The 24,766-nt window shown below is 43.8% G+C and overlaps 1 protein-coding gene and 1 long non-coding RNA gene across 8 annotated transcripts in view; both read left to right on the top strand.

Annotated features, from left to right (window-relative positions):
• AUTS2 (activator of transcription and developmental regulator AUTS2) overlaps window positions 1-24,766 on the top strand; it is a 733,524-nt gene that overhangs the window by 143,048 nt on the left and 565,710 nt on the right. The gene's annotated exons all lie outside the window — the stretch shown is intronic.
• LOC133277976 (uncharacterized) lies at window positions 1,922-23,874 on the top strand. Its single transcript, XR_009746408.1, has 3 exons — window positions 1,922-2,010; window positions 7,235-7,385; window positions 23,561-23,874. It is a non-coding gene; the product is annotated as an uncharacterized LOC133277976 (long non-coding RNA).

The following is a 24,766-nucleotide window of genomic DNA, read 5'->3' as shown; positions in this document are numbered from 1 at the left end:
ATACGTTTTTTAATGGAGACGGTTATTTGTAGTGGTCTCAATTTTGGTAGCTGAAGGATTCTTATGGTTGCAGTTATTTAGAAGAGTAAGCTTCTGTCTGGTGTTGTGAGACTCCGTGGCTTAGAAGAGTCTTTTTTGCGTGTGGAAGTTAAAGGTGGAATACTCCTGTTTGTCTCTGGTGTGCAATTCTCTATGCTGTCAACAGGATGCTTTCTTGCAGTGTTCTTTGTTGCTGCTTTTAAAATATTTTCAAGGAAGAGGAGAGCAATCATATTTAATAATGCAATTACAATCAGGGGAAGATGTTTATCCTGCAAGATTCCAACTGCTGGAAAAGCCCTAGGGCATTCTGGGAAATGAGATGCAAATCTGCAGGATTGCCTCTTCCTAAAAATACCAGAATCAAACAACAACAATAATCATTGCTCTGAACAGTGTCTTAAATGACTGGTCTGTTACTGCCAGGCAAGAAGCTTTGGTGTCTACAGCCAAAGGACCAGTCCAAACTAAACAGAGTGCTGTGGTGCAGCATGGTGTGAGTGACAGGGGATTGATGGGTGAGTGTGTTACAAGCAACTCCTCCCTGCTCTGCTCTTTGGGCTGCAAAAACATGATGTGAAAGTGTTTGGTAGCCACAGTCTTCACAAGTAAAAGCTCCAAGAGGAGAAGAGCATCTGTTTTTTTCTCTATAATCCAAAGGCCTCTGGTTTGGCCTGTGGTGCTTTGTAAGTGAAGGCACATCTTGGTGATGCTTTGTGACTAAATTCATTTGCAGTCTTAAGTCATGCATTAAGTTGGCCATGAAAAGTGTTCATGGAGTGAAGATTTTGAAGGTGCTTCACTTGGGGTATAGCAGCAGCAATGCAAGACGTGAGGCTGCACTGCTTAACTCATCTTGTACAACATTGGATGTGCCCTGTTTCTTTATATTTGCTGGTTACCAAGCAGCATTAAACCTAATGTCAGTTCTGGGATGAGATCAGCCTTACTCTTTCAAGATCAGACATTAAATGTAACCATTTCAGGATCTAGTCTGAATTTAATTTCAGGAAAATATGAGTTGTGATGACCTTGATGTTGGCTCTCCAGACTTCAGGCTTCACTGGATCTGAACTAAATTACAGACCTATGTAGCGAAGCATGTGAACCTGGGCCAATACATGGCTTTCAGTCAAGTAGATAAAATGTAAATCACTTCATATGATAATGAGCTGGACTTAACTTGTGTCTCTCCAGACTGAATTTACATATTTGAATCAGCTTGCAGTAGAAAACAAGGGTTCAAACATGCTTTCCTCCAAGAGCTAATAAGCAAGGGCAGGATCAATTTGCTATCAATTTTGTATTCTGGGATTCAAGTAGATATGAAATTAAAGATTATTTGGAATTAAAGATGTATTTTAAATGAAAAAAAGGTATACTAATGCCATTCTTGTACTCGTTTGCTAAGATTTTTGGGAAGTTACTTCAGAAGATTGAGGTCCTTTGTTCTAATAAAGTGCTTCTTGGGACGGTGGTGCAGTCAGTCTTATTTTTTCCAGGCCCATTCCCTACAAGAAGCCGCACCTTGCAGGTTCGCTGTACTCCTTTATCACAGGGGGGAAAGCACAAGGCTGCTTTCTCTCCTGTGCCATTCATTGGCTTTGTTCTCTTTCATTTGCTTCATGGCACGTTGTCTAGGGAAGGCAGCTCAGCAGTTACTGCTCACGTACAGATGTGTGTCAAACCTTCTGTTCTCATTCCCATGGGAAGTCTGGGATTTCAGCAATGCTGGGTACACGCGAGACTGTCTTATCGCTCACCCGATGAGCAGTGGATGCTCAGCTCTATCCCCCCAACCTGCTGCTGTCTCCTGGGGTTACTGTGCTGATAGCAGCTAGAGAGTGACTTGGGACACTCTGTTGCTTTAGTAACATGCTCTCTGACATCTCTGTGTAATCAGATGCTCTTGTTTCCTTCTTGTCAAAGAGCCAGAAAGGTGGCTGGTTTAAGGTGTCTGGCTACCAAAAGGTAATACTGTGGGATGATTTCATAGATCCCTTCTGGTTGAAGGACCCCCATGAGAGCAGTGTTCCATTTTGGGAGACAGTGTACCATGTGCCTTAAAGAAGTGAGAGTTTAAATGAGTGATGGGCAGGAGAAATAGCAGAAATGGTAAATATTATGGCAGGAGTTACGAGCATCTCTCAGATTCCACAGAATATATTGCTGTAGTATGCAAATGGCATGTGAACTACTGTGTGTGTGTGTATTTGTGTGTTTCTGTGGCCATTTTCTGGATACGAGTATTGAATAGAGTTGCTGTTGGTAGCAAGACAGAGGAATATACACTGTGATGGGAAGAGATGAGGAACAGTGATAGAAGGTGAAGTAGTAAGAGAAGAAGACAGTAAGGGGCAAAAAGCATTTAGAAGTTAAGACATTTCTGTGTGTCTGGAAGGGCACTGCCCTGGCTGGTGTACAGAAGACATCCTGATGAGATTTTTCATCTTGAATCTAGGGATTCCTCCTGTCATCTCCATCTGAACTGTCCTAGGGAAGAAAGAGAAGCTTCATTTTGAGGCTGTGTTACTCAGGCATTTTTACACATAAACCCAACTGCGTGCCATCTCCATTATTCCAGAGAATTTTCAGCACTGATGGATCAAGCCTTCAGATGTATTTGCAGGTTTCCCATCAGTTGGATAGCTGATGTGCCAGAGAGACTCTGTACACCTTCAAGGGAGGCTGTTGGTTTGTACTTTAGCTTCTGTGGTTCAGTTGGGAGTGTGGGCAGAACTTGCTCCTTGGATTAACAAGTAAAGATCAACCCCTGTCTTTAGGCACCCACTCCTGTTATATGGGAAGGAAACCCCCTGAACTTCAGATTTGACATGAAATACAACACACAGCAATGTGCAGTCACTCAGACTGACTTTTCTGTGGGATGGATGGCAAAGTAGAGATCAAAGAGACCAAGCTGGAGTGGAGCAGGGGGCAGCCAAGAGCTTCCCTGCCACGCTCCCACCGGTGCTGCAGGCATGAAGAAGCTCTAACAGGGCCATGAGACTGAAGCTGCCTGTTCCAGGAGCCTTTTCCCAGCCCTGGGGATACCTGGACCTGAGCAGAGTGTAAATATTGCCCCTGGACCACGGTTGCTTGCAGACTTATCACGAGTTGCTTTTCCAACTGCATCAGGATTAAGGAGTGAGGACAGATAGGGTGGAAAAAAGCTTGCATAAATATTTTTTGACACTTGTTTTAAACATGCAGGAGAAGTCAATCTTGTCAATATTCCCACAGAGATCTTTGTGTGGCTGAGGCTTAGCCAGGAGCTTTCCTTGCCGCATGGCGCTGACTTTAATCTACAGCAGTTTGTGTATGAAAGAGAAGACGATTTTGAGGTAAATACCAGGTGATCATTCTGCCTTACACAGGGTGGACCTGAGCCAAAACCAATCTTCAGTTTTACCCTTGGCATGATCAAAGAGGGAGGGAAAAAAAAACCCAACTGTTCTCTAGCCAGTCAAGGGGGCTGTGCGCTCGCTTATGCCTTGCATCAGCCAAGTTTGGTCATCGAACGGCTTTCATTAGGGGAGCCAGCAGTGCAGAGCTGCTCACTGGAAGTTACTGGGTAGGTGAATTGGCCTCTTTGGTGGGTTTGAACTGGTGGGGATAGGAAATTTATTGCCATGGTATACTGTAGGAAGGACAAGGCAGCTGTGCTTTTCACTGTTGTTGCTAGGCTGCTTTTGGAACTGTGTAGAAACGATCCTGAGTTTTGTGTTACTAAAAGAAAGGGGGCAGTGGGCATAGGATCTATGTTACGTAGCTAAGCTGCTCAAGCTCCATCCAGAAGAAGTTACATGTGCTTGCATGGTTAGTAAGCTGAGATTCATTTATTCTGTGGCTTTGGCAGGCTCTGGTAAATTTACTTGATTGTAGGGAGTTATAAGGGGGGTACCAGATGCCAAGCTTGCTTTGAGCTGATGAGACAAAGAGATGTGGAGTTGTTTAAAACCCTTCTCGCTCTGGTACTTTGGGGTCCCACCCCAGTTTGTAAGTGGGAACACAGTTCTGCCCTTGGTGTGTGTATAGGCAGTGGAAGGGTTTCCTCATTCACCAAGGACAGGGAGCTGCAGACAGCTTTTAGCTGACTTTGCCACCCTTGTCAGGAGGGTGTTGGAGGCTGGCTGTGCAGATAGTCAGCTTCTGAGTGTCAGGAATATGCAAAAGGGACATTGTTGGTGGATTGACCTTTGGATCATTACCTTGATTTGTTGGCATCTGACTTATTAGTCAAGGAAACGCTGCTGTTTAAACCAAACCGATGAATAACTTGGATAAAGGGCAGTTCAGTTCTCTTCCTTTGTCAGAGCAAGGGCACAAGCCCAGCTTTAAAGGCAAAACCTGTTACAGTGGCTCAGTTGTGAACTGAAAAAAGGAGCAGTCTAATTAGGTATTGACCAAGAAAAGGACTCTGCTGTTGTGCAGTCTGGAATATGCATGTGTCACTGGCAAGATATGCTTCAATCCAAGCTACAGAATTTGGGTGTAGAGCTGAGTTTTTTCCCTTGGTTGGAGTTACTGGTTTGAGTCTTCTCTCTAACTCATTGGAACCAAGAACATGTGCAAATGCTGATGTCTTCCACACTTTTGCTGCTGGCTTATGTAAAGGGCTTACCCTGCTCTGGAGCAAGCCAATTTTTATTGTTCTTGGTTGAAACAGCTGGGAGTTCTCAGATTGTCGGATACAATGGCACTGTCATGCTTGGTGCCTGCCCAGAGTCTCTCCCTGGTATTCTTTGTTATAGTTGCACAAATACTTTCCCATTAAAGGAACTAATTCTTGCCCGATCAGCATTAAGAGCCAGGAATAAATGAAATCCAGCCTCTTCCATTAAATAGCTTTTGGAGAGAGGAAAGCCCATCCCTTATTCCATTAAGGAAAAGAAAAACAAGCCCAGCTTTTCCAATTTGGCAAAGTGATTCTATGGAAATGTCCCCGTACCTGAAAATGAGCCCAGATCTTTCTAGATGATCCAGTTATTTATCATCACTGATACTTGCAACTTCTGTGTAGTTGTGAGTACCCTAGCCCTGAAGTTCGGGGTGGATACTTCAGCCCATTGCAGTTCTTAGGTGAGGGAAGCAGTGGGTAAAGCTTCCTGCAGCTACAAGTGGTCCACAGCAATGCAAAGAAAAGACCCTGTGGCATTTCTCCATGAGCTGCTTTGCACTTTAAATGCTAATCCTCCTCTGGAAGTGCAAGAGCTTGATTCTGCTTCTGTTTCCTGGAGTCTAATTTGGAAGCGGCTCCACTAGTGGTAGATGGTATCAAACAGGTGTCACACAGGGAAGAATTTAGCCCTGAGCTAATAGATTTGTTCTCCTGCATGTTCTTCAACTCCACTTGTGAAAGGTGCAGAGTAGTTTGGGATAATAACGCGCTTCCATTATTTAGCTGCATAAAATACCTTGAAGGCAAGTAGTGCATCTATAAATTAAGCTTCTGAAGTGTCGGTGAGGTTACTTGGGAGGGGGGTTTGACAGTGAGATTATTGACGGTGTAACGTGATAGTTCTGCTCTTGAAAAGCTCATTCTCCTAACACAAATCACGGCACTGCCAGGATTTATTGAACTGCCTGATGGAGAGGTACCGTACAAGCTACTATTAGTCCATTTCCTCAGCTTTGCCATCAGGAGGCTTTAAATAATTGTATTTGAAAGAAATGTCAGAGTGACAGAATTGGGTGCAGAAGGCCATAGATATTCCCTCTCTGCTCCACCCTGTCCCTGTTCTTTCTCTCATGCTCTCTCTTGCTCTTCTTATTACCTGATAATTTCAGAGGAAGAGGGCTTCCCCAGCTGCGTAATCAGAAGGTTTCAAGACATGGTGTCTGCTGCTTTAGGCAAAGTCTTGCCTCAGTTCTGCTGCAGAAGTGGGACACTCACCAGCTCCGTGGGGTCCTGCACGTCTGTTTAAACAGCCAAGGATGCTCCTCCCAGTGCTGGGGCTGGCACAGAGGGTTGAAGTAGCAACTGTGACTAGAGCAAAATGGTAATGGTGCTGCAGTGGTGGCACTGTGAGGACTGGCAGCCTCCAGGGAACAGAGGAGCATACCAGGATGTTTTACAAGAGCATGTAGTGATGGGATAAGGGGTAATGGCTTTAACCTGACACGAGGGGCGATTGAGATGAGCTCTTAGGCAGAAGCTCTTCCCTGTGAGGGTGCTGAGGCACTGGCACAGGGTGCCCAGAGAAGCTGTGGCTGCACTGTTCAAGGCTAGGTTGGATGGGGCTTGCAGCAACCTCCTCTAGTGGAAGGTGTCTCTGCCTGTGGCAGGGATTGGAACTGGATGAGCTTTAAGGTTCCCTCCAATCCAAATCAGTCTGGGATTCTGTGATGACTTTGTGACTGCATGTGCACAGCATGGTGGTTGCCATTCCACATGTTACTGGGGCAGACAAATGCCTTGCTACAGCTCCTGTGAGGACAGGCCTTGGGTCCATCTCTGACAGTGGTTCTGGCTGAGCTGCCTTGCTTCAGCTGGACTTTAGTTGTGTGCTGGAGAAGCGGAGGTTAATGGTGCTGGATAAACATAATGCTAGCCTGTAGTGTGACCTAAGTGACCACAGGGTCAGAAGGGATTTATTCTTGGTCTTTCTTTGTCCTTCATAATGTTAGCATCATGCTGACCCATCCCATTAACAGACCAGCAGGGCTGAACTGGCCACAACAATGAAGATCCTGCCCCTCTACAGGATTGCTGTATTAAATGCATTTAAACACAAAGGCAATAATTGATCCTTGAGGACATGAAACTTGGCTTTTAAGATAATTTATATGGCATTTTGCTGCCCACTCTACACTGTCCCTTAGAAAATTTTGACACAGAAAGTGTTTCAGGATTTGTGGATTTCCTGATAGGTTAGCATAGATCCCAACTGTCCCTTTCCCTGGAGACAAGGAGGGTGGCTGCCAGATAGTTCTCCTCCTACCACAGCTTTGAAGGTGTTAGAACTCTTCACCTTAATCTCAACATAAGCAAGGTTGACCATTTGCTGCAGGTGGAGGGAACCAGCTTTCTTGAAGCTAAGAGCATGGCACATTGTCCTATGTGTCTGGAGAAACCACAGAGTTCTCTCTGTGAGTGTTGTGGACTGCTGAATTCTCACAGATGCTTCTGCAGGAGAGGATATCTCCTGGAGTATCTGTAACACTATTGCATATCCACTCTCTTTTGTCACAGCACGAATGATGACTCCTGGGGTTTGCACGCGAATGTGTTTAGGGGAGAAGCATCTCTAATTTAGTATGAGCAGTCAGAAGACAGAGGCATCATATTTTTGCTGGTGAGGTAATTTTAAGAATGAAATGGACACACAACCCCGATGAAACAGGTTTGTGGCTTTTAGAACAGATAAAATTTGTAGAGTTCTGCTGACTTTTACAATAAAAATCTGTAGAAAGTGAGAATCATTATCTTGTTTTTACAGATTTTCTTATAAGGGTGAAGTGCAACTGCCTGCTCCACTCCATAGGCTGGTTCACATGTCCTGTGATGTTTATTTGTGTGATTCTGCCAGATTGTTAAAGAAAGATGCCCTTATATATTGCAAATGGAAGAGAAAAACAAGGTGTAAAGTACCTCCATCCTTTCCAGGATGCAGTGAAGAAATGCTGCTTTTCATTTTCCTTTCTTCAGTGAAATTGGCCTTTTGGAAGAGCTGATTTCTCAGTGGGGTGGCTGGTTCCATAGAGCCTTAGTTTGTCCAGTAAAAATGGTGAGAATGTATGTTTTGTTCTCAGCTTTGCCCTCCCTTGTGTAGATGGTAGCTTTGAAGAAGAGATCTCTGAGATCTCTGGTCCCAAGTGAGGAAATACCATTCCTTTTCAGTCACTTCAGTCCCGCTCCTTCATACCTAGTCTTGTCTGAATTACAAACTGATTCTGGTTCCAAAAGATATCTGATAAGATTTTGACTCCAAAGTGCTTCTCACATAGCTTCCTTATTATCTCAGCAAGCCCTGAACAATAATGAGCCTGTAAACACATGGTTTGTAAGCCTATTACAAGCTTCCCAGTATTATAATACGATTACTCAGCACTGACTCATTTGTTTCATAAAGGCAAACGGAGGGGATTCAGGGATTTGTTTATTTGGATGTACCAATTTGTTGCAGAGTCTAACTTAGTTGTTACAGGAATCACAGTTCCTGCTCGTCAGCTGGCTTCCCTTTTGCTGGGAGGCTGCAAGCTACATTTGCACAACCCTCGCTTTCCACCAGCGTTATCCAGCTTGCCTTTGCAAAGGAAATAATGTTAAATGGAGCTTTTTATTGAATACAAACCTTTTCCATATAACTCCAGAGAGCTAAATGCAGCACAGAATGTAAACTCTGAACCGCTCTCCATAGGATGTCCGTCTAGCTTCCATCTTGAGGTAATTATGTCAAACTCTACGTGCCACTGCTCCCATGGACTGGTGAGCCAGCTAGTACTTAGTGTCTGAATTAATGTTTGGAATAGTTGCTGCTTTCTTTGTAACAGAGACAAGAACCCAGATGGTTTGGGTTATTGGTAATGGATTCCAGTGCTCTGAAATCATTCACTCAAATCCAGCTCCAGTTTGTAGTAACCCAAAGTAATTATTATTTGATTGCTAGCCGGTGATGTAAAGTGAGTTGGTCATCTCAGCCGGGGTGGACAGCTGTCCAAGTTAAACAGCACCAGCTTAACAACTGCCAGCAGCTCTTTGAAATTCGGTAAAGGATATTGCTGAAGACACTTAAATAAATTGGGTTGGGAGCTTTCTTCTCTTGCTGGCCATTTGAATGGGGAAAGAAACCCAGAATGGAGAGCCTCTGCGGGCTCTTACCTGAAGATGGATTCTCGGGGATCACAGCTGCTGAGTGCAGAGTGGGAGGAAAAGGCTCAAGTGTTGTCACTGAATCTCTTCCGTTTTGTGTCTCTGTGCTGGTGCAGAGTGCCTCTTAAGGCAGTGTGTTGATGTGATAGTGTTGTGTGCTTGTGGAGGGGCATAAGTAATTGCTCACGAGAATGTGTTTCTCTGCCTGCTAACTCTGTGGGGTTTTTGTGTATGCTTCCTTGGGAGTTAGGTTCTTCCAGTTATCCTGAAAGTCTTTGAAAAGGGGAGATTAAAAAAACCCCACACACTGAAGTTTATATTGGTTTTGTTCCCTGTTTTATTTTACATTTGCTAACACAAAGAAATACTGATTGTGGTTTTGAGGCAGCAGGAGATTTTTGGCCATGCAGAGGGCCAGCCAAAGGCCTTTAGACCATCTGAAATCCCATTTGTATTTTCCAAGTAAAACAGTATGTGGATGGATGCTTACATAACTGCCACAGCACTCCTCTGGAGTAATTTTCACCCTTAATTTCCTTCAGAGTTCAAAACCTCTCCAATCTCTTTCTAGCTTGTCCTCAGCTAAACAGATCAAGTAAAGATACTGATCTGTTTGGCTTCAGCGCATAGGCAAGATGATGTGGACATGGGAGATGTGAATGTGCGATTTCATTGCCTGCAGATCTATTCATCACATGTGAATATTGCCATCACCTGACAAAAGCAATATGAAATAAATGGGTATGTGGCACAGCCTTTCATCACATAGCTGGGAGATACAAAATCTCTTGACCTTTTTAGCAGGCTTTTGAGGCAGAGTCAGGAGATGTGGTTTACTTGACCTAAAGGTTCCTCTTTTCCTGTTACTGGAACAGAAATCCTATTGTCAGCTGAACTTTTGGCTGTGGCTGAAGGTCTTCCATTACTGTCTTTTATCTCTGAGGCTTGGCTCTTGGCCATGCAATTGCACTCAATTTGCTTGCTTTGACTCTCGGCTGTCCTTTTTGAATTGTGAGATATTTAGCAGCAGCCTCAGCAGAGCTGCTCCTCTATTCCTTGCGCTGTAGTGAGGACTGTAAAACAGCCAAAGTGCATGTGCCAGGGCATGTTCTCTCTTGGTTCCTGTTGTCCATTTGTGGGTGCTCCAGTCAATGGGTGCCTGCATCTCCTGACCTGGGGACAGTCCTAACTGTTCCCTCTCTTAGTGAGTTTGCCAGACCCTGAACCTGGCCTTTGTGTGAAGGTAGCAGCTGATGAGAACCTTCATACGTTCATCAGTGTTCCCTTTGCTTAGAGGTAACAGGTGTTAAACATAGTAAAGTGTTTGTGTTAGTGATGGTGTAGACATTTAGGTCATTTCCATATGAACTGCAGAATATAAAAAGCTGTGAAAAAAAGACTACTTCAGAAATTATCATTCACTGATGCATTTCTTCTTTACAGAAAGAATGTTATGTTCCAAAGGAAACAAACTTCAAGTTAGTCGACTTGATTGGCTGATAAGCTATTGTGAATTAAGACTGTTGTTACACTCCATTTAAATGCTGACTGGTGATGTTAGACTTAGCATCGCTAGGTGTTAATGTAAACTTCAACAATGCTGTGGTCACAGTCTCAACAGTTGGTGGCATAGGAGTCAACTAGCTGGGGAGAGGGGAGTAAAATTCAAGTGTTTTGTTCCCTGGCCAGTGATCTCTGCTACTGAAATGGGATCTCAATTCCTTGACCCTGAAAACAGCAGCGACAACAGGAGAAATAAATGCTGTAAACAGCTCTATAATGAAACCTCTCAGCCAGCTTGTCAGCGTGTGCTGATCTTTTGCCTTCACTTGCTGCTATGACAAATTAGGTTGACCTTTCCTTGCTAGCATCTGAGAAAAGAAAAAGAGGGGGGCGCTAGGATTTGAAGAGTGTGTAAGAGAATTAGGTACCCTGTGCTCATTGAAATTTAGCTGCATTTGGGCACTTAGCTCTAAATATCTGCCTTTCAGAATTGCACCCTCTGTAAATTACACCCTGCTCTGGAGGTGGTGAGAGTACCTGGGATGACGGCATAAGGCTGTAATTTAGCCAAATAAGAGCAATATACTTGAAAAATCAGGCTTGATACTTTCCACAAGTTAGATTAGAGAGGCACTAGCATGAGAACTAGCACCAAAAGCTGGTAAGTAAAGTTTGAGGTATTGCTGATCTCTGTTTTATGGCTCTCTCCAGAAGGCGTCCAGCACAGGGCAGCTCTCAGCAATGATTGAGAGCCCTCCCGGGGTCTCCTTCATCACACGATGTATTTGTCATCTGGTAGTAGCAGGTTCTCAAGGTCTCAGTCCATCTCAGTTGAGATTTTTCAGCTGTCTTATATCCTTCCATAGTTTACTAGATGATTTCTGTCCCACTCCCCACTACTTGTGCGGTAGCACTGCAGTGCTACCCGAAACAGGACCCCAGGGGCAAATACCCAGAACAACAGCCTTGCGGATATTGTGCTGGATACCAACAGGATTTGCCACCTGTGTTTCTAGAGTACATCTTACCATGGTCTTAAAAGAGGATGTTATCATGCATTGATGAAACATTTCTCCTGCTGCAGCTGTAATTAGGACTGTAGAGCATCCTTGGGGTCCAGCCTGGCCCTCATTTAAATCAGCAGGAGCAGAACTGATCCGCTTTAAGCAGTACTGCATTAGTGCTGCAGCACCATGATGTATTTTGTTGTTTTCCCTTCCATTAACGACAAAGGAGGAGTGAGAAAGATAAATAATGTTGTGGAGAGGGGAGGGAGAATTCATCTTGGAACAATGATGAAGATAAAGATGGATAAGCAGGGCAATTTGTGAGTTTTATTCCACTTAATGGGCTGCAGTTATATAAAGAAATGGAGGTCTCAGTTAATCTTTATACTGTCTCCTTGTTTAGGAACACAGTTACTTCAAATTAAATTAGCCTTTTGCATCTTGCTGGAAATGATATAGTTTCTTTGGTGTCCTTGTTTACTTTTCATTGATCTAGAGAAATAGAATTTCTACCCCTTTTCTTTCCCCTGGGATGTGAAAAATAAAGGGATCACCTTTCTGCTTTCAGCTGCCGTGGCCTAAAAAAAGGTAGGAATGAAGAATAAATTCACCATGGTTTAAAGAAATCCTCTTCAAAAAAACCGATGGGGAACATGACAGAGTTAGAGAGACCTCTCCCTCAGAAGAAGAGTAATATATATTTTATTCTCTTATTAATATTTCATTGGCAAGAAGGTCAAAATCTACATTTAAATGGAAATATTTAAAAAGCAGAAGCATAATATTTGACTATCTGGAGCTTTTATGGGTTAGAGAAAACCAGAGGCTTGAACGCGTTGGTTCAGAATTTGTGGGGTGGGCTGGGAATTCCTTGTGAAATTTATCCAGCAAAGGGATCTTCCATTTGCCTTCATCAACACCTCTGATAAAGGGTTTATGTTCTTAATACAGAGCTCCCTTTTAATTTAAAAATCCTTTTAAGTATGTCATTCCAGGTAGAGAAGAGTCTTCAGATGAGATAGTCTGTCACTGCTCAGAATAGTCTCTTGATAGACAGAGCCATCCATGGCTTGTGGTGATGCTGTGTTGCTTCTTCAGGGAATGTGGGAGATTAAGTCATGTTGGCAGAGGCTGGGTTTTGAGGGAACCTGTGCTCAAAGGAGTGGGGCATAGGGAGTGGGGACCCCACAGATCCCACTTGGGTGTATGGGAGTATGTGATTTTGAGACTAAAACCCATCTGCATGGAGAAGATCATAGAATCCCAGACGTGTTTATGTTGGAAGGGACGTTAAAGCTCATTCAGTTCCAAACCCCTGCCATGGGCAGGGACACCTTCCACTAGAGCAGCTTGCTCCAAGCCCCTGTGTCCAACCTGGCCCTGAACGCTGCCAGGGATGGGGCAGCCACAGCTTCTCTGGGCACCCTGTGCCAGTGCCTCAGCACCCTCACAGGGAAGAGCTTCTGCCTAAGAGCTCATCTCAATTTCCCTCCCCTCTGGCAGGTTAAAGCCATTCCTCCTTGTCCTGTCTCTCCATTCCCTTACGTAGATCCTGTAGATGACTTAAGTCAGGGTTTGAAGTAGCCTGAATGGTTCCTGCCTTCCACTCACATGCTGATTTCTGATGCGCTCACTTTCCAATCCTAATAGTTTTGGGTTTAACATCAGTGACTTGGGACTGTGATTCCCAGACTGTGGCAGCTGTGCCACTAAGTTCAGGTATGCTAACTCAAAATGGTGTGAGAAAAGGAGATAAAAAGCCTGGTAGGTTTTGTTTTCCTACTCAGATGGGGGTGAGGAGGAAGCAGATTTTCATGTCACCTCCAGGGAGCTCATGCCTGCACTCATCCTAGAGAGGGCTAGGCTGGGTGGCATTGCTGTGTCCTGCCCAGAGCCAGGAACTGCTGCTAGTCCAGGGTACCTCTGTAATGGGCACATCCCTCTCTGCCTGCCAATGGGGACACCTGAGCAAACAGGGTTTAGGAATCCGTGGCTTAAGGGGACCATCGGGCAGCCCAGGAGAGAGCTCTGACCATGGGCTGACTTCAGTCCTGGGGCTGATATTGATCCCTGGCTGCTTTGGACACAGCCCATTGGAAACAGAATGCCTTTGGCTGTGTGAGCAGCGTGCTCTGCAGAGGAGTGATAACATTGATCCCTTCCTGGTGCAGCAGCGTTTGATTGAGTCCCACTGCTGGGCACAGGGTTGGGTTGGGTTTTGTTATGTTTTGGGCTTGTTTTGGTGTTAAATCAGCATTATATTGACTAGCAGCAGACCACTGAGTATATGTGCAGCTTAGGAAGACTTGCTGTCTCTGGCACCACCGCTTTCCAGCACACCTGCACCTCACAGACACACAGGGAATTGTTGGGAATGATACACGGGAGCTTGGTGCTAGGGCCTGGTGCAGCGGAAAGGTACTCTGCTGCTACTTGACAGACTTGTAACCAGATTCCAGCTTGTGCTGCATTGCCCCTTCGTGTAACCCTATTAAAGAGCTGTAAATAGTAATATAAATGATGTTACAGTCATTTGTTTTGATGTATCTGAGCCTCTAATAAATCAGCTGCAGCTTGGTTAATAGGAATATGAGAGTGTGGTGGCTGTTGCCAGCAGCTGCTAGAAAATTACAATGCAGTCATCTGTTTTACAAGGGAATTAAATGTTTGTTCTCCTGCTCCCTCTCCCTCTAGCCTCTTTTAGAGCATCAGAATCATGCACAAGCCCTGTTCTTTGCTAGGTGTCCTATTTGCTCTTGTTAAACATGGATGGGGTGCCAGGGAAAGCATCTGCAAGGAGATTCCAGTCATTAGAGCGTGTCAGCTCTCTGTTCCAGCATTACTCTGTGTGTATCCTCCAGAGGTTGCATTTGACTTAGCTTGGGTAACAGTTTCTCTTGTGTGTTGTCAGCAGCATTTGATCCTTGCACCTACAGCACAGACCTGGAAGACCTGAGCTGAAGAAGTGATTTGCTTAGTGGTTTCCTGGCTGAGGTTTGCTCAGGCTTTAGGACTGTCTGGAACAGATACAGGGCTGATGATGTGTCTGATGTTACAGATGTGTCAGTCAAAATGAGTTCTCACTTCAGTTCCCTTTATAGGTTGTGACCAGAACCAAGTACTTATAGCCTAATAGACTGTGAGATAATGTTTGTTATGTGTGATAGTTTTAGCAAGATCTCTGCTAGTAACTGACCGAGTTGAAGAAAACATCAGACTCCAGAGAAGCCTCTTGTGGCTTTGAGGCTTTTCATAAGCACTTGTGCACCAAAAGGCTATTGTAATGTCACAGCCACCCTCTGCACCACATCTTTCTGCTCCATCCTCTCATTAAGGGGTTGTGTGGAATGCTTCGAATTTCAGTATGAAAAAATTAATCTCGTCTTTCAGTGTTCAATTTACCATCAGGTAAACACAGAAATTTGATTTTGGGGCTTGAAAAGTATCTGAATTAGTCAAAACAGCTCCCTGAATTCTATCAGTACTGTGTAATTTCTTTATTTGGTGAAGGAGGCTTTGGCTGTGCTCTTTATATCACAAAATGTTGCTGTATTGTCACATGGTGATCATTTCTTCTGTCTCTCACTGCAGCTGTGTAATAATCATGTAGCCAGACCCAAAATGACATTGGGTTTGCCAAATATTGCAGTTAAAATTCAACATAGAAGCTGCATTCTCTGTTTTCTGTTTTTTTTTTTTTCCCACCCTGGCTTTCAGCATCACCCACGTTCCCTGGTGTGACAACACACAGCGCTGAGCTGGAGGCAGCTACATCTTTCTGGAGGTGTTGGTGTTAACACAAATTATCCCCTGGCAAGAAAGGGAAATCTCACCTAGATTTTGCTTAGGAGTTCAAGCAAGTGTTCCCAGTGTCCACACCCCAGGGAAGATGCTGCAGGGCACCGCTTCAATTTAACTGGAGCAGTTGATACGTCCCCTCTCAATTTAGAAGCTGTAGGAAGGAACTGTGCTGGGCATGTTTCTGCTGGTGAGCATGGCCTTTGCTCTCTCAATCATTGGGAATTGTGTGAAATCCAAGGAGAACATCAAAAATCTGTGCAACCTTATCTCTATTAATATTTTAAAGGAGTAATAATCGCACTCTTTGATGTAGGTATGGTTAATTGGAAACTGATGATTAATGCTTTTGTTGATGTCTTGTGGTCTGTCTTAGAAGAAACCCTTTGGTTTCTGGGTGGGGGGAGAGGGGGTTTCAAGTAAAGTTGCACTTTGTGATACATTTGAGAGCTGATCTGGAGAAATAAACCTTGTTATACTAGTATGACTGGCTTTTGTCAGCTCCCAAACAGAGGTTTTGTGGAAGGTGGTATTGCCAGACAGATGAATGCCCTGAATATTTGAGCTAGTGACCACTTAAATCCACACTGTGGACATCAGTCAAGCCCAGACCGATATCACACTGAAGCACACATTCATGTTGTATTGAAGACTAAATGCTAAGAATGTATGTGCCTGTGTTGGTACTTCTTCAAAGCAAAATTCCTGCTTGGAAAAATGATTTATTAATAAATAGCAATTAAATTTGACAGGGACAAAGGTTTCTGGTGTGGCTCTGACAGAGGTCATCTCGGTCCCTGCTGAAGCTGGTGGCTGAAATCCTGCACACATCAGTGATGCAGAAGGAAACTTGTAGCAGAGGTTTGTTTTCTTTTCACTGATCAGCTTGGCTCTGCATCATTAAACCTAAAACTGCTTTGCTGAAGTCACACTGGGGGCTGGCTCTTGTACTGAGACTTGCAGTTTGCAGTGCTGAGCTGATACCATTTCCAGTTTATGACTCCACTACGCTGTGAAATGACTATTGTTATACCAAGGTCTATTTGAGGCAGGTTGTGGTATGCTTTAAATCCAAAACCTAGGGAGATTTGACTGAAGGGTTTTGTCCAATATGTGGCTCAGTTAAGCATCACTGATAAGGTAAAGCACATTCCATTTCCTGCTGTAAAACACATCGTCCTGGCAAGGTACCCACAGGAGCGGGTCACTCTCCCTGTGCAAGCTGCCCATGTGTTTTGGCTGACTCACTGATGTTCTCCAGACATGCTTTAAGGGTGAATTAAAATGACTGTGTTTCATACTGCCATGGGGCTGGTGTTTTCTATTTAAAAGCCAAGCAAGTGTGGGCTGTGGTTTCTGAGGACAAAAGCCTGAACTATGGTTTCTAGATTAAATCAGTTTGTTGGGACAGTAATGCGCGCTGTGCCATGTGTGGTGTGTCCGGCTGTATCTGCTGGAGCAGCAAGCTTCAGAGGATCCCTGTGTGCTGGAAGGAGTGCTCCTGCTTGGACTCTGCTGTTTCTGGTACCCACTATGAAGAAGCTCTATGACTGTGCAGTGCAATTCCTGCCTGTGTGTGCTGTGTTAAAGACACGGTTGAACTGAGGCTGAATATTTGCTTCATTCTGCTGCCTTAACAGGCATTTTCTCTGCATTATTCCACACTTTCCCTGGAGTGCCTGCCCACTTGAGCTGGTAACAAAAGGCAGCTGCTGCTGTGCTTGTCCCCCTTCTGTAAAAAGCTGCTACTGAAACATTCTTGTGAATCTCTTCCAAACTGGTGTCATGGTGAAGCTTTTTCTCTCATCTGAAGTGTGGAGGTTGTTGTTTGCCTTTTCCTGCTGTTGTATTGAGTGAAGCAGGGCACTGTGTATCTGCCTAAATGATGTTCTGTGTGCTGGATCGAACACTCAGCAGTGTAAGCTTGTTTGAATGAAGGCATGTGCTTTAGCACTGCATGGTCCTACAGCAGGGCATTGCCTGCTTGCTCCATCCCACAGTTTGAGTATGGTTTTTGCAGACTTAGACTCTGGAAGAAGGGGTCATAAGTAGGGTGCAAAGAGAATTAAATGCACCAAAACTAAAGCAGAAAGTTATGAGGGTGTGTATTATTAATAATAATGATAATAATAATAATGACAATCTATAATTAAGCATGAAATCTCTCAGCAGAGGTGTAAAAGTTACCATCTGTGACTCCTGGGTTGTTCACAAGGGATCTTATAAGGTATCTGGGCAAGTGATACAAAGGGGAGGTGGAAACAATTGCTACACAGCACATCTGCTCTGTGCCATCTCCAGGCCCCTGTGTAGTACCCTAGCGAGGCTGTGCTCAGGAGAGGGTGTTCAGGGCAGACATCCAGTGCAGTGCTGTGTTTGTATCTTGTCTTTGCAGTGCCCTTGTCATGCTTGGGTTTCTCAGCAGAGCTGTTACCCACCACTGCTGAGTCGTGCTGATGTGGCTCCATCCACTGGTACTCTTGACTGGGCTTGGGAGCCTGGTAGGGAAGTGCTGGCTGTAACACTGCTGGATCGTCACTGGAGACCACGAGACATGAGGAATATCAAACATTAAAGATTCTTTGAGGTAGCTGCACCTCTGGGCTTTGATAGCTCTGTTGCAGTGTGAATTAGGGGGGAGGCTGTTGCTCAATGCATAGTGCCTGGCAGGAGCACAGGGTGGTCAGGAACTGCCGTGGGAAGCACTTGAATAACCAATACATTACTGGGTGTGTTAATGCATTTTTCCATCCCTGGAAGCTGCAGCACTGGATCTGCCTCAGCTAGAGGTACCTCTAAGTGATCTGTGTAAAAACTCGGTATCTGTGCTTAAAAGAGTAATGTCTCTGTAAACAGGGATGCTCTCTGACAGCTGCAGTGACCTCTCGTAACTGACTGATGATCAGTGCTTTACAGATTAATGATGTCAGGTAAATGGGATCAGAATTACATTCTTGAAGTATTTTAGGTTGCAGTACTTCAAATTTACATCAATTTCAGGTCAAGGTAACTTTTCCCTGTCCTATTGCTGAGGGGCAGGAATCAGTAGCCAGTCTCTGGCACCCCAGTTCTTTGTGCATCCTATGTTCAAGACAGATTGCTTTTTTTCCATGAGCTTGAATAAATCAGACTTAATGTATGAAAGGCTTGAAATGCATTTCCTAGGCTGTAAGAATATATATTTTGTAACAGATGCCATACAAATGCCTTGTGTCCTGTAAAAATATATAGACATCTTGAATGTGATGGGAAATCGCAATTTATAAGAGCATCAAGACTCTTCAAGCCAAAAAGCTACAGACAGTTGTAAGAAAGATTGTCTTGTCTGTCAGTGCAAATGCTATTATACAGCTGAATCATAACTGGCTGCACTTGACTAGCTGTATCTGAACTTCTGTCAGCTCTTGAAGACAACTCTATTCTCTTCGTAGGATTTTTTTCCTTCCCCTTGGGAACTTGGCTGAACTTGTTCTCATATGGAGAGCTCTGCTATGGCTGGAGCACTCGGGTTAGATACTTAAGGTGTTTCTGTTCTCTGCATCAATTCTAAGCGGAAAACTTGTCCTGTGTAATTCCAGCTCTGACTGATAGACATGAGCTCTGCTGGATGGTGGTTTCTGTTCAGCATGGGTGGGATGGTTCTGGTGAAATAGCTCAGTTCTGGCCCAAACCTTTGCCTAAAACCAAGCATAACTTGATGAAACTCCAGAAAAGGCTCTAAGTTTTGTGTAGCTTTGAGGTTGGTTTCCAGCAGATGTTGAAACACAGGGAGGATGTCTTCTTGTGTTGGAGGGAGTTTTTATTTAAACTGTGAGCTAGAACTAAAACTGTTCAGTCTAGTGTGGGACATACTATGGCAAGATTCCCAACACTGTTAGAGTGACATGAGTTTAGCATTTTGTCTTAAATCCAAAATTCCAACAAGCTTTTGAGCTTTAAGAAGCTTTAAAGCAGATTTTGACAATGACTGTCCCTGTAACACATTCCTGTGACTTCGGAATAGGTGACGTGGGTACTACTTGTGCTTCTTGCCCTAGAAATATGAGGTCATTTTAGTTGGTGTTTATTAACTACCAGCCAGCTGACACAATCAATACCATGGAATCCCAGACTGGTTTGTGTTGGAGGGGACCTTAAAGCTCACCCAGTTCCAACCCCTGCCATGAACAGGGACACCTTCCACTAGAGCAGCTTGCTCCAAGCCCCTGTGTCCAACCTGGCCTTGAACACTGCCAGGGATGGGGCAGCCACAGCTTCTCTGGGCACCCTGTGCCAGCGCCTCAGCACCCTCACAGGGAAGAGCTTCTGCCTAAGAGCTCATCTCAGTCTCCCCTCTGGCAGGTTCAAGCCATTCCCCTTGGCCTGTCCCTACAGGCCCTTGTCCAAAGCCCCTCTCCCCATTTCTTGTAGCCCTTTTAGGCCCTGGAGCTGCTCTAAGGTCTCCCCTTAAGGAACCTTCTCCAGGCTGACCCAGCCCAGCTCTCTCAGCCTGGCTCCAGAGCAGAGCTGCTCCAGCCCTCGCAGCATCTCCATGGCCTCTTCTGGACTCGCTCCAACAGGTCCACATCCCTCCTGTGTTGGCCCCCCCCCGAGCTGAACTCAGTATAGCTGGCAGAGCATTGAAATCAAAGTTGCTTTTTAAACATCACACCAGCCAACTTGACTCTTCAAGGTTCTTGTTGTAATCTTACTTTTTATTGCAAATTAGCCCATCAAAGCTATCTACAAGTAGGTGCAGTGGAGTATAGCTGTGCATTCAAATACAGGATAGCCATCTGAACTTCAGTAATTACATTGTAGTAGTTTGGCTGAGCAATTTAAATGCCATAAATCTTTCTGTCAGTGTAAAAATGCCTGTTATCTGTCATCCAGAAATGTGCCCTTTTCCCCTTCTTCTTTTAAGCAGGTGGTTGCCGTGGAGTCTCTTGTTGAAGCGCTGAGGTTTCAGGGCTCAGCTTATGACAAGCTGGTGGTTAAATGCTGGGGATAACACACTTTGAGAAACATTTTTTAGAGATTAGTATATGAATAATGTGGTTTAAATATATATCTAAAAAAGGTTGTCAGCAAAGCAAAGCCTGCCTTGGGAAAAGAATAAATAATAACAAAGTGTCAAAATATTACAACGAAAAAATACAAACAGAAGTTCCTGTAAATAGCATTTAAAAGTTCATTGACAAATATTTGACTTGTGTTTTGTGCTGTGTCAACATTAGTTGAAACTCGTGCTATGTTTACCTTTGGTAATACTTTTCTTATGCCCTCTTCCTTAAGTAGGTTATTTATTTTTAATGAAACTCTGTAAAATCCATTTTTAACTCCCAGGAAATACTGCAGGCATCTGAGCATGAGGGTTCTCAGTGTAACAGCACAGCAGTAACATTGCATCGACCTCCTCAACTCTAACAGCTCTCATTTAGCAGCTATTACTCCGCTTAGCTTGGTACCCTGCTGCAGTCAGCATTACACTTGGATCTCCTGGCCTGGCTTGTAGAGCAGCAGAGCACCCTTCTTTTGATGGTGATGGGAAGTGTGGGTGCTCAGTACACATGGAAATTGAACCTGGTTTTGGAGCACCTTCAGTAGAGACCTTGAGTCCTGAGATCAACACCCACACCAGAGGGCAGCTTCCGAGTTGGTAGAGGAGCCCAGGCTCATGCTAACTGCCCATCGCTTAAGAAACTGGGATTCAGGACTGCTGTGACTAATGTGTTTGGGGGGTGGCAGGGACTTAAAGGAAGATGAAAAATGGTTATGCACTAGGAAACCTGGGAGTTAAGAGTAGATCAACACTTTGAATTCTATTCCTGGCTCTTTTCCCAATAACCATACAACGCTGAACACGTCGTTTGTTCTCTCTATGCCTTCGTTTGTGTTCTGTGAAATAGGCTTAAGTCTTTTTTTTCTTTGTGGCTTTTTCTGTTAGGTGTTTTCTCTCCACCTTTCTGATGGCAAGCTGTGAAGGCTCCAGATTATGAAGTTGCCGCTGTACCATGGAATTAAATGGCAGTTTTGTCCATGGATTTTTACATTACCTGCAATTAGGGCACTTCCAGTCCTGTTTTAGCACTACAGAACAATGCTAATTCACGTGTTGCTTTAGTACAAATAACAAAAGCATAAACCCCTGGCATACATACTTAGCCCATAATGTAGACTGGTTTGGTCTGTCAAGCAGTATTTTGAATTAGTCTTCAGTGGCACAAGGCTTGTTTTAGCTTAATCCTTAATTTAAATTAAAACCTCTTCATTTTTCAGTGTTCTGGTTAAAACTCATTTGAATTCTATAGCCATTAGGCATCTAACCCCAAATATTTTACTTGGAGTCAAGAAGTAAGAATCGCAAAGTGATAAATACTTTATATTTGTTAGGAAGACATCCATCAGACTGGGTTTTTACACGCATTTTTATTCCCCATAACAGAGTTTACTATGCAGATACACACAAGTCTTTTGATAACAGTGGGAATGGTTCTGGTTTTACTCAAGTTTTATTAGACTCTTTTTGAGCAATAATTCAGCAATAATCCCACGGTAGCAAATAGTTCTGTAAGGGGCTGTGGTCTCCTGTGGGCTTATTATAGAGAGGGAGGTATTTCTTTACTTGGCATTACTGCATAGTTTAGCACTATTTCATTCCAGGAACACTGGAGAGTTTGTTTCTGATTGCAAGGTATCGTTGCATTTCAGTTTTAGGAATGGAGCGGTTTGAAAAGTTCCTGGGTTGAAGGTGAAAGGGGTTGGTTTGCTCAGCGTTGGCTGCTGCCAGTGCTCAGTCTCTGTGTGTGTGGTTACCCATTTCCCAAAGCACAGAGGTGATAAATACAAATACCAACATGTGATATTTTGCATTTACTCTGCCAGGATATAAACAAAGCTCTCCTTGGATGTGTTCCCTTTTCAGTAATGAAATATTTAAGAGCTACACAGAGCTTTTCATTTTCTATATGAAATCAAGCTCCATCGTGCCTGCTAGCGCAGCCCGGGTATGGGACACCCAGATGTTGTCCCAGAACGCTTCTTCCTTCAGGGGCATTCCCCCATGACGAGCAGAGCTCCTCTTCCTCAAGCCATGTACAGGACTGGGATGAAGAGGAAATGATTTTGTGCTTCTGCAAAGGGCTTTTTCTGACATATCGAAATGTTCCCGTTCTGCGTTAGGACAAAAGAAAGAATATTCCCAACAAAATATTGGAATAAAATTGTTGATGTCATTCCACGTCCCAAAATAGCTGTTGCAGGAGCACAAAAAGAATACAGGATCTCTCCATTCTAGAATGTGTTATAACTCTGGTCACCAGCTATTTGAGTGAGAGCTGGAAAACACGAGGTCAGTTGAGCTAAACCCTGTATGATAATCTGGGTTTGTCTTTGTTGGGTTGAGTGGTGGCTGCAGGAGGCATTTGAAGTATTTGTCGTTCTCTGGATATTTCTGTACTTAAATTCTCTCTCCATGCGAGAAGTGGTTACCAGCAGCCTCGTTGCCCGCTGATCCTTCATGGGAGCAGAAATGCAGCTTGTGCTCCCCTGGAAGAGATTGCAAATAAACTGAAGTAAGGTATTTTCTCTGAGACGGGCAGTCTGAGGTAGATATGTGTCTTGGTGCAAAATTACTGGTATCATAAGCTTATTCGAGCACATCTAAACAGAGAAAACAGTAGGAATTCAACCCCAAAACAATCTTTAAATTTGAAGCAAGGTATTTCTTCTTAATTCATTATCTCTCTCTGGCAGTAAGAAAAACTTATTCCAGAACAGTTTGGTTCTATTTCTGAAGTGGTTTTAGTTAGCTCAGTATTAAGAACTTCAATTTCAGGGTAAAATAGTCCACTCAGTGAACTAGTTGGGAATAGCAATTCAGGAATCAGTGTGTAGACAGCCTCTGTCCCCTTTAGAGATTTCTCTTTTTTTTTAAGCCCCAGTCTGCAGGATCACATCTGCATGCTTATTTAAACCATCATTTCCTTTGCACAGAAGCACTACTATGGCTAAAATTGAATTCTGATATTTAACTGAATGAAATTGCTTGCAGATGACTGTTGGAAAGAGAAACAAACCACATCCTTGTGTGCTGCTGCACTTGAGAGGATTTGCAAAATACTATATTAATGCAAAGAATGCGGCCCCCCTCTGAAAAATGTGACTGAATGGTTTGATTTTGCTCATTCAGATTATACCAACGCGTTTCTCTTCAAAAATCATGTCTTGTTATTGTTGTCTTACAATTGCAGAGAGCAAATGTATTCCAAAGTAGCACTGTCTTTTCTTTAGATTCATACTGAACCTACCACAGCGTCTGCGCTGACGCTCTTTCAAGGACAGATGAAGATTGCCACAAAGGAGCTCAGAAATAATTGCAATGGAAATTAAGGATTTTTCATGCTTTTTGCTGCTTTAGGAGACTGGAAACTTCTTACGCCTAAGTTGGACTCAAGTAGGAGCTGCAAAGTAAGCTGTGCTGGTCCACTCTGAACTGCACAGCAATCACATTGCCAACATGAATGAGAACGGTTGCTTCACAGATGAATGTGGAAGGGAGGGGAGGCATGAAGGGCAGTCATTCCAAGTCACTTGGCAAGCCTTTGGCAACAAAAGTGCTTTAAGTCACGAAACACTCAACTTTGTACATCTTCACTGATTCCTGGTGTTGATTTTTCAGTTGTTTGTCTGTAGTTCAGGTTATGGGAGCTGCCCTTCCTCACGTTTGCCTTGCTAAACTCAAACATGAGTCAAATGGTTCTGCCGGTAGTGTTTTAACGCTGTTGTAGTCTAACTGCATCCCCTTTACAGCCAGACAGAGCAGGAACTGCTATAAACTTTTGCTGTTTTCCACTCTGGTATCATCTCCAGTGCCATCTACTACTAAAACCAGAACTCTTAAGGTAGAGTTCTTCTTTTCTGCTGATACTCAACATGTAGCAGTTTTGTATTGTGATCAGAAAGGCTGGTTTCCAGACTAAGTACCATTTTCTGCTGAAGGATCTATGCCTGGGAAAGGGCTGATTGTTTTGGTTGAACTTCTGCGACTCCTCTTAGAGGCTGACATTTTGGTGGTAACCTGCCTTATGTTCTTATTATAGTATTTGCAAGCTTTCTGTAGGGTAATCTTTAAAGCTGATCTCTCCTTTGCCTTTAATCTTTTTGGTTTTACCCTTCTTTTTTCTTCTATTTATAGGTTGTGGCTTTTTTTTTTTTTTTTTTCCATGAGATATCTGAGCTTTTGGAGCTGTTTCAGTGATTCTTGTTCCAGCCTCCCCCACCTGATGCTGTTCTGCTTTTGCTCTTTTGTTTTTCGCTGTTCCCTTGGAGGATTTTTCTTCTCTGCAGTTCATTTTGTTTCCTCATCATCTTTTGTTCCTCGTTCTGCTTTTTCTTACAATGTTCCTCACATTCAGCTTCCATCCCTGGTTCCCTTCTCCCCTCATTTCTCAATTCTTTCTGCTACTCTCTAGACATACAAAGAAACTGGGGGGCCCGCTGGTATCAGTTCTTTTTACCTCGATCCCATTTCCCTTCTTTTGTCTTCTGTCCCCATTGAAAAGATCACATTTCTTCCTCTTTTCATAGTGCAGTAGTTGGCATCCATTTAGTTTGTTCTGATTCT

This window comes from Pezoporus flaviventris, unplaced genomic scaffold (genome assembly GCF_033815535.1).
Source record: "Pezoporus flaviventris isolate CSIRO_AGI_PZ_B2104156 unplaced genomic scaffold, CSIRO_AGI_Pfla_v1 ptg000063l, whole genome shotgun sequence".
In the NCBI taxonomy this organism is placed as follows: domain Eukaryota; kingdom Metazoa; phylum Chordata; class Aves; order Psittaciformes; family Psittacidae; genus Pezoporus; species Pezoporus flaviventris.
The sequence above is the reverse complement of the archived record's forward strand: the minus strand, read 5'-3'. Positions and strand labels throughout refer to the sequence as shown.